The sequence below is a fragment of the Halyomorpha halys genome, unplaced genomic scaffold (assembly GCF_000696795.3).
Source record: "Halyomorpha halys isolate HHAL.00 unplaced genomic scaffold, Hhal_1.1 Scaffold94.1, whole genome shotgun sequence".
NCBI lineage: Eukaryota > Metazoa > Arthropoda > Insecta > Hemiptera > Pentatomidae > Halyomorpha > Halyomorpha halys.
Window position 1 is genome coordinate 56269 of NW_027114465.1, and position 9750 is coordinate 66018.

The window sequence follows — 9750 nt, forward strand, 5'->3', positions numbered from 1 at the left end:
AAAAAAACTCAAATAGTAGAATTATACTGGAAGATTATTGATTGACCGTGTGTAAAGATGAAAGGAATATGGTCCGGGTGCGGTCAAAAAAGAACAAAAAAATAGTAATGGAAGATTATTGATTGACCGTGTGTAAAGATGAAAGGAATATGGTCCGGGTGCGGTCAAAAAAACTCAAATAGTAGAATTATACTTAAAATAGTATAATTCTACTATTTGAGTTTTTTTGACCGCACCCGGACCATATTCCTTTCAGAATTATACTATTTTAAAATAGTATAATTCTACTATTTGAGTTTTTTTTTTACCGCACCCGGACCATATTCCATTCATCTATTCACACGGTCAATCAATAATCTTCCAATATATATATATTTTTTTGGAATAAAATCTTTGGAAAATTTGAATATATACTACACAATTATTTATAAAAATATTTGTCCAACAAATTGTAATAATATTATTGAAAAATGTATACATAAGTACTTAAGTATCTTAAATGACAATAAATAACTCATAATCAATGCTTCACCAGTTGAGCCATGATCAGGGTAGAAGAAAAGCTCACATAAATCCAGATCAGAAACAGCAAATCTCACACTAAAAGTACAAAAGGTTTATCATTCCAAGACATGTCAGCGATAAGTTTATTACTTGACAACAATAATTACTTTAATTAAATAATATATAAAATATAAATATACATATGGTGAGGAGAAGAATCATAAAAAATTCAAACCTAAGATTTCAATGGAAATAAAAGTTTATAAAAGACCTACAGAATGGAAATAACTAAATCACTTAAGATTGTATATTTTCCTTTTTTATTTTATTTTTTAGAAGATAAAGGGAAATCTAAAAAAAAAAGCTCTTAGGCCTGAACCAGTACATGTGTGGAATTGTTATCCCCTAAAACCATCTCCCTACACCTAGGAACCAGAGTTTCCCACCCACCACAGGATCACTATTTAGTATTATATAGTGGAGAGGGATTGGCTTGTGCCACCTCATTTTGTTAGGCTACCATTCCTCTTTCCTCAGTTGCTTAGTGGTCTGTGGTGCCAGATACTGAAATACCATTCAAAACTACTGCATGAGTTTGTGTTAAGCAGACAATTTTATCAGTGATCTGTGTTGATCCACAAAACTGCTGGAACTCATTCCTCTCTCCCACAAATGGAGACAGGAGAAAACAATATCTAGTCGCAACTCTCTTATACTTGTGAGGACACTGAACATTGTAGTTAATCGTCTAGCTTAAATTTATGTTATCAGATTCAAAAGGCATGATCTCGGTGAGGTAGTACTAAACCTTCCAGATTTCTCTGTACATCCAAGATTAGATGAATGTGGACCCAACATTAGCCATTCTACACCACTTCCCTGAATCGTTACCTTCTTGCGATGGTATCCTATCATTTTTCGGTCCTAGCAAGGAGTTTAACCATATTATTGGAGACCCAATTCTCCTCAGTGCCAATGTTCTATTGGTGGCATACTGAGCACCACACACATACTTCTTATGGAGGACAGTACAAAATGCAGTTGTACGAAATTTTGAGATGGGTTCAACGGTAAATGGGTATTAAATGCTGAATCATGCACCAACTGTGACAGCATAGAGCAGGAGAGAGGTGACCATGTTGGATATACAACTATGCCTGGGTCTTCCTACAACAGCTTAATGTGCCCCCAGGCAATTGCAGATCACTACAATTTTCTTGTTAATCCTAAGGGTTACCTCCAATTCATGTTTCACCTCAATAGCATATGTCAATATCTCTGGGTGAAGAATGAGGATAACCGAAATCTGAAATAATACAAACATAAACTGAATTACAATGTAAATAGCAGAATACATCTATTACATAAATTATATTAACCTATTATAAACACGACATGGTAATTTATTGAGTTGCCACCCATTGGTAGCACTGTTACAAAGAAAAAAAGAAAGAACATTGGCTACATGTTTATGCGTTATTTATTCCTAACTCTTTGATAAACATGTCTTTATTACAGGCAATTTGCTTCCTGTGGTTCAGATACGAAGACAGTTTATCTCGGGTCTTGGTTCTTTTGCTGTTATAGTTTTAATTTATCGTTTCCTAAATGTTTATCTTGATCCAGATTATTAATTATTAATTAAATATTTATAAACATTGTTATCAACTAGACTGAAAACCTCCTGCGGTGGCTGTGGGCGGAGCCAGTTGGCGGGCCGTGGGCGCTTGCTCCCCTTCATTAATTTCCTTATTTCAATCGAACGTTTGGAATATGCAGCCTCTGGGGAAATAATCTTCTTTCAGGAATTTGTGGGATTTTTCCTCCAAACATTAAAGTCAAAAATGTTTTGCATAAGTGTAGGTCTTGATCGCGATAATTTCAGCGATGGAAAGCAAGGACGACTGATCTATTCAACATAAATTATGAGAGCAGAAACTCGAAAAAATTATGAGGTATACTAAACCGATTTAGGGACCTTCGGGGCTAAAAACGTAGAAATGAGGTAATTCTCCCATAGTTCAAGAGCCGGAAAGAAAAAAAGGCAGTTATCTCACCCCAATTTTTGATTACTTCAATAAAAACTATATAATTAATAGTCGAAATTGATGAGTCTATATAGGTAGGGGGGGTTAAAAATGGCGGCTGTTTCAAAACCTTAAAAAACATTGATTTTTCATTTGGAGCTGTTAAAATATCTTAAAAACTACCAACAACACTAAAAAATCTAAGATAACATTATTTAAAGAAGAGTAAATTTGCTGAAATATTAGCCCTAAAAGAGCTATTTACGTCCAATAGTTCTCGAGATATAGCTTTTTAAAAAGCAAAATTTCTCAAAAATCTACTGAAAGATTAGTAGTTAGTTAATTTATTTAGCGAAATCTATTTCTCAGGAACTATGTGACGTACAGATGTCTATTAGCACTCAAATTAAAGCTAGTTTAATGGACTATAAAGAAGGGTATGACCTTTACCTTCGTAGGAATAGTAGTTTTCATGATATTTGCTAAAATAAATTGATTTATAGTTGTTCGGACAATAAATTTGATTTATGAAAAACTTGTTTTAGAAACCATTGGACGTACTCATGTCTGCCAGCGCTTAAATTAAAGCTAGTTAAATTTACTACAAAATAGTTAATCATGTTTATCTTTATAGGAGTAGTAGTTTTTATGATATTTGACAAAATAAACTCACAAAATGTTAATTTATAGTTGTTCCAATAAAATGTTGGATTTTTGAAAAAATATATCTCTAGATCCATAAGACGCACACATGTCTGGCAACACTCGAAATAAATAAAATTTAACTTACTATAAAGTAGTTTATGACACTCATCTTCGTAGGGGTAGTAGTTTTTATGTTATTCACATATGAATATAAATTTGGCAAATGCAAAATTTGTCCGAACAACTATAAATCAATTTATTTTAGCAAATTTCATGTAAACTATTACTCCTAGGAAGATAAACATCATAAACAACTTTATAGCTCATTAAACTAGCTTTAATTTGAGTGCTAATACACATCTGTACGTCAAATGGTTTTTGAGATATAAATTTTTCAAAATAAATTCACTGACTACTGATCTTTTAGTACGTCCCAAACAACATTTTTATTAAATGTTGCTTTTTAAAAAGCTATATTTCGAAAACTATTTAACGTAAATAACTCTATAAGAGCTCATATTTTAGCAAATTTACTCTTCTTTAAATGACGTTCTCTTAGGTTTTCTTGTGTTTTCCTACTTTTTAAGATATAGAGCTCCGAATGAAAAATTATTTTTTTTTATCGCTTTGAAACAGCCACCATTTTTTATTGCCCCTACCTATACTTGGCAGACTCATGAATTTTGACTAGTAATTATACATAGTTTTCATTAAAGTAATCAAAAATTGGGGTGAGATAACTGCCTTTTTTCTCCTCTTGGGCGCTTGTACTACCAGCTCATTTTTAACTTGTGGTTGTGGAACCCACTCTTATAGAAATATTTTACTTTTTTTCAACATAGGTTGTCGATAGTTAAATTTGAATATCGATATTTGCGGAAAAATATGGATTTATTCTGGCTATCCCCTTTTCTAAGGCGGGTGAGAGTATCAGAAACCGCAATTGTTATATATTTATATATCTATGTATTCTATAACAATATATATTTCTATCGGTTCCTTATGGGAACGACCTACTATTCTTTAAAATATATCATACATTTATGTAAATCAACTGATAGATATAGCATACCTCCGTGGCGCCCTATATATCATAGCTTATTATAAACATTGGATATCTTTTCATATTTACATTTGAGATATATTTTAATTTATACAAAATCACAATTGTTATAAATTAATGCTAGTTTATACCTCAAATTGAAATTAGAATGTTGGGACTACTATTGTTATAGTTGCTGTCAATATCTAGTTACCACTCAAATTACAGTATAGTAAGCGAGTATCATGAAAAAACTTATCTGTGTCTGCCAAACATGCTGGGTCGGAATATTTGTAACTGAAAAAGAAATTATACTCATTCAGAAAATTAAGCTTCATAAAAATCACTGATATCAATAGCATAAGCCCAGTCTCTCACATAAAATAGGTTCAATTAATTTTCCCTGAAAAAAACAATTAATTGTATTGATTTTAAAGAATTATTTTATTCTGAAACTACAATAGTTTACCTGAAAAACGTTATTTCCTAGAAAAACAAATTCTTATCATGAAGTTAAATCTTATGAACAAGGGGATGCTACGCAGGTGGGAACACAAATATCAATGAAACTTTTTTTGGTGATACTATGTCAAAAGATATTAGACACGTGTCTAAGGGTTCTTGTTAATGCACCCTAGGAGCCGAGAACTAAAAAAAATATATAGTTTTTGAATTCTTTTACATTATTTTTTCTGCATTGATTTAAATGTTATTTGTTATAATGTTAAATGTTATATATAAATCAATTTGTTTTTATATGTGTGAAATAATTTAAAAATATCACTAATCAGATTCAATGAGTTTAAATGCATAAAAAAAACAAGAACTAAGAGTAGCTTACATTAAAGTAGGTCAAAAAAAGTTTTTTTATAGAAAAAAATCGAATCAGTATCTTCTTTAGGATTATTTAAGAAACTTAGATTCGATTTTTTTTTGCAAATAAAAAAATATACATTTTTTGAACTTAATTTTCTTGGATGATTTATTTTTTCCAGCCGATGTCCAACATTCAAAACTCCTCAGTATTTTATCCAAATTTAACCAAACAACAATCATTGGATAGCTGAAGCTCTATATCTTTCAAATGATATCAATCTCTTTTATTTTTTATGCTCATTAAAGAGAGGAAAACTAGTTTCAAATAAAGAGAAACAGCTTAAACATTTTATTTATCTCTGGTTTTAATTTGTTCACGAAGGTTGGAGATTAGTGGTATTTTATGTAGTTTTAAGAGGCTAAAACCTCCCTAAGAATAGAGTGTGGATTGGTGAAATCTTGACAAAGTTATTGAAAACGAATTATTTGTGTTATTTATATACAAGGGTTTTTCGGTGGTGAAAAACAAATATTAACTTTGTTTTTTCTCTAAAAAAATTTTTTACCCCACTTTGCTTTGTCCTTGTTTCAATATTATACTACTGCTACTACTATCTACTAAAGATAGTGCTTAGGTAATGTATCTAAAGCAAAGTTAGATTTAAACAAACGCTGAAACACTCACTCAACTGCCATGAACACTTATCCTCTGAAGACGTTTACAAGCGACACTGGCATAAAGGCTCACCTGGACATGGATAAGCCACTTGTCGACCTTTGGGAAGTCATAACTTGGGTCTCGATGCCTTTAAAAGAATACAAAAATAAATGATAATTTTTTCTAAGAATGATACTGCATAGGATAATAAGGTGCAATGCATTATTATCTAAAACAGTTTCAAATACAGAATTCAAGAGTCCATAAAGAGGAAATTCATTTTAGAATTGAAATATAAAATATGTAATCAGGATAAATAAATTTAATAGCATAAACATATCAAATAAATCAAAATCTGATTGATGATACGCTAATAATAAATATCTACTATTAACAAGAGAAATATTATACGTTAGTACCACACCTATTCATATAACCTTCTAAATATGCTTGAAACTTTGGTGAAGGTGGAAAGAAATAAAGACAGACAGCCATCAACTCCCAACTTTTCTCAAATTATCTCTGAGATAAAAAAAAATATTAAAATATATTTTAAGGTTGTTAGCTATTAGGATTACAACTACGTTTCCATCATTTACAAAATGTTCCCACCAGCAGTTTTATTGAAATAGTCAATATTCAATCTTCAGTTCTGAAAATTCTATTAAGAGTAGCCAGAGTAAAAAATTTAATAAGGAGTTCCAAGGTGATTTATGATTGAATCTAAAAAAAACACAAACCAAGCATTCATTATCTTGCCAACGACAACATCCTTTTTGATGATTTCATTAAAAATTGATTTTGTGAAAATAAAATCAATTATCTAAGAAACATTTTAGTTTTTTTTTTATTATTGTTAACGATAAAAAGGGATGGATAAGAGAATTGCAATTTTTTTGTTATGGCATCTGCTTAGCTGTGGTCTGTTTCCACTAACATGGCCTAACTGGTACACTGCTGGGCCTCTTCCTCTCTGATCTGCTACACTGCAACTGTCCCTTGCTAGGACGTACTGTACTGTCCTACTGCCAGTCTTCAAATCCTCTAATAGATCTGTACTCTAGGTCCTCTAATTCCAGATCCCTTATTTCCAGACCTCCTTCTTTCGGTTCCGTTTGATCCCTTCTACCTCCTTGGATTTCTTTCAAGCCCTTTCATTAGATGATCGCCTTATAGCGAATGGGACTAAGACTCCTCTCTGGAAAACCAAGCTGGCATTGCATCCTTTGAAATTTTAAAATTCTTTTATCTTATCCGGCTATCTTTATGGGTCAGAGGTAAATTCTCAGAAATTTAAGGCGGGAGCTATCCCACAGATGTTATTTGTGCGGAACCGCTAACTATATCGGTCCCATCGGCTAATCTGAAAGCTGTATCCAGATTTCATTTTGTAAAAGAATGAAGAAATAAATACTCTTGAATTGGTAATAAGTTATTATTAATACTAAGAACTTGCTCAGCCTCCACTGGCTCATTACCAGTAATGCGGCGAGAGGGATGTGCTGGGATCCTTTGAGCTCTGCTCTACCCCCACACCTGGAGGATATAGTGGATTCAGGGATCCTCAGGTCGATTGTGTAAATATTTTATTCGTGTACTAGAGATTTCATTATTTTTATTATTATTTTTTCATATACATTGTTTGATTATATTAATTTTCTTTATCTTTTGTTTGTAGACATTTTAAGAGAGATTTTATTTATTTTTATGTTCTTTTTTTTTCATTTATTTAATTACTTTATTTTAGTATGAATGTGATCATTCATCACTATTACCAACAGCCCACAACTGTGTGTCAGATTGTAATATCTATCAATAAATAAAAGTACTTATATGTAAATAAATAAATACTATGGATATATTTACATTTATTTTCAAGCCCGCATTCTTAATACATAGCAATACAGTTTGTAAAATATTGATGTTTTCCCAACATCTTTAGGAGGAGGGGATCATCCTTCTCCCTAATTAATTTGAGAATTCGAAAATCTGCGAACCCACTAAATAAAAACTATCAAGTGAAGTGAGTTTTCTACAAACTTCAGGGAATCCTCCTTAGACCTCTGGTAAGTTGAAAAATCTTGTCAAAATAGTTGGAATACTTTATAGTACAAGAGCCGGGAAGAAAAAAAGGCAGTTATCTCATCCCAATTTTTTATTACTTTAATGAAAACTATGTATAATTAATAGTCAAAATTGATGAGTCTGTCAAGTATAGGTAGGGGGAATAAAAACTGACGGCGGTTTCAAAACCTTAAAAAAACATTAATTTTTCATTCGGAGCTCTATGTCTTAAGAACTACCTACAAGCTAGTTAAATTTACTACAAAATAGTTAATCATGTTTATCTTTATAGGAGTAATAGTTTTTATGATATTTGACAAAATAAACTCACAAAATGTTAATTTATAGTTGTTCGAATAAAATGTTGGATTTTTGAAAAAATATATCTCTAGATCCATAAGACGCACACATGTCTGGCAACACTCGAAATAAAGGAAATTTAACTTACTATAAAGTAGTTCATGACACTTATCTTTGTAGGGTTAGTAGTTTTTATGATATTCACATATGAATATAAATGTGGCTAATGAAAATTTGTCCCAATAACTATAAATCAATTTATTTTAGCATATTTCATGTAAACTATTAATCCTACCAAGATAAACATAATAAACTACTTTATAGCTCATTAAACTAGCTTTAATTTGAGTGCTAATAAACATCTGTACGTCAAATGGTTTTCGAAATATAGTTTTTCAAAATAAATTCACTAACTACTGACCTTTCAGTACGTCCCATACAACATTTTTAGCAAATTTGCTCTTCTTTAAATGACGTTCTCTTAGGTTTTATTGTGTTGTTCCTACTTTTTAAGATATAGAGCTCCGAATGAAATATTAATTTTTTTTATCGCTTCGAAACAGCCGCCATTTTTTATTCCCCCTACCTATAGTTGGCAGACTCATCAATTTTGACTATTAATTATACATAGTTTTCATTAAAGTAATAAAAAATGGGGCGGGATAACTGCTTTTTTTCTCCTCTTGGGCTCTTGTACTATAGGATTTAATCCTACAATAGCGCCTCTATCCTCGCCCTCTTCACCATTTTTACATATATGATATCCTAAGCCGTCCTACTACTCTTCTAACCACCATAAATACCATATCAAATCTAACGTCTCTGAATAAAAGTATGAAAATCAACGGCTATCGTATACAAAAATTAAAAAATAACGTCTTGGAATAGTAACGACAATAATTTTGAATTATTTCTCGTTAAACAATAATGATTTCAAGTGAAATCTTCCTTTTGTAGTGGTAATAGTAGTAGTGAATAAATAAATATCACCTTTGGACAGAGGACTTTGCACGAAATAATGTCTTGTAGAGGATGATGTGATAGATTGGTTGTCTGTTTTAGGAGCCGTAAATATGTGAAATTGGTTATTTATTCCAGTTGCTCATTATCTCACCAAATCGGTAAGTCTTTCTGAGAAAATGCAAGGTCCCCAAGCTTTCTTTTGAGCTGTATTTGGTATCATTGCGCGACCCCATTCGCCTTGGGTTTGATTTGTGGAATCATTATCTGCAGTTCTTAAATGTCCGATTTAAATCATATCGCTTTTTATTAATTTGAAGTTGGCCAAATACGTCTGTTTTATTGTGAAAACAGTAATAACACGGCTTCTAAACATTTTTAATTATAATTTAATGCGGTTTATAGTTTTCAATAATAGACCTATGTAATCAACCAAGAAAAAAAGTTTTCCTTTCCTAACATCGAAGAAAAAGATCTGTTAGTCCGCGGCTTTACTGAGCCAATTTTTTGTTTCGAAATGGCAACCGATTATAGGTTTCATACCCCAATATCTCTGCCAATTATAAAGATAAAGAACAAATATTAAGCTAATGATATTTGCTTATGCTGTGTATATCCAGATGCACAAGATCAGTCTTGACACATCCTGCCACCTACTCTTCTGTTTACCCCATGGATCTTTAACCGTTGAATTAGTGTTTATTTACTTATGTTAAAGAATATTTTCATTACTA

The 9750-nt window shown here is 31.5% G+C and overlaps 1 long non-coding RNA gene across 1 annotated transcript; it reads right to left on the minus strand.

The window, feature by feature from the left end:
• Positions 1 to 397: 397 nt before the first annotated feature.
• LOC136796835 (uncharacterized) lies at positions 398 to 4509 on the minus strand. The gene is made up of 3 exons (XR_010844599.1): positions 4371 to 4509; positions 1742 to 1810; positions 398 to 600 (listed from the first exon to the last, which is right to left on the minus strand). It is a non-coding gene; the product is annotated as an uncharacterized lncRNA (long non-coding RNA).
• Between the last annotated feature and the right edge of the window lie 5241 nt (positions 4510 to 9750).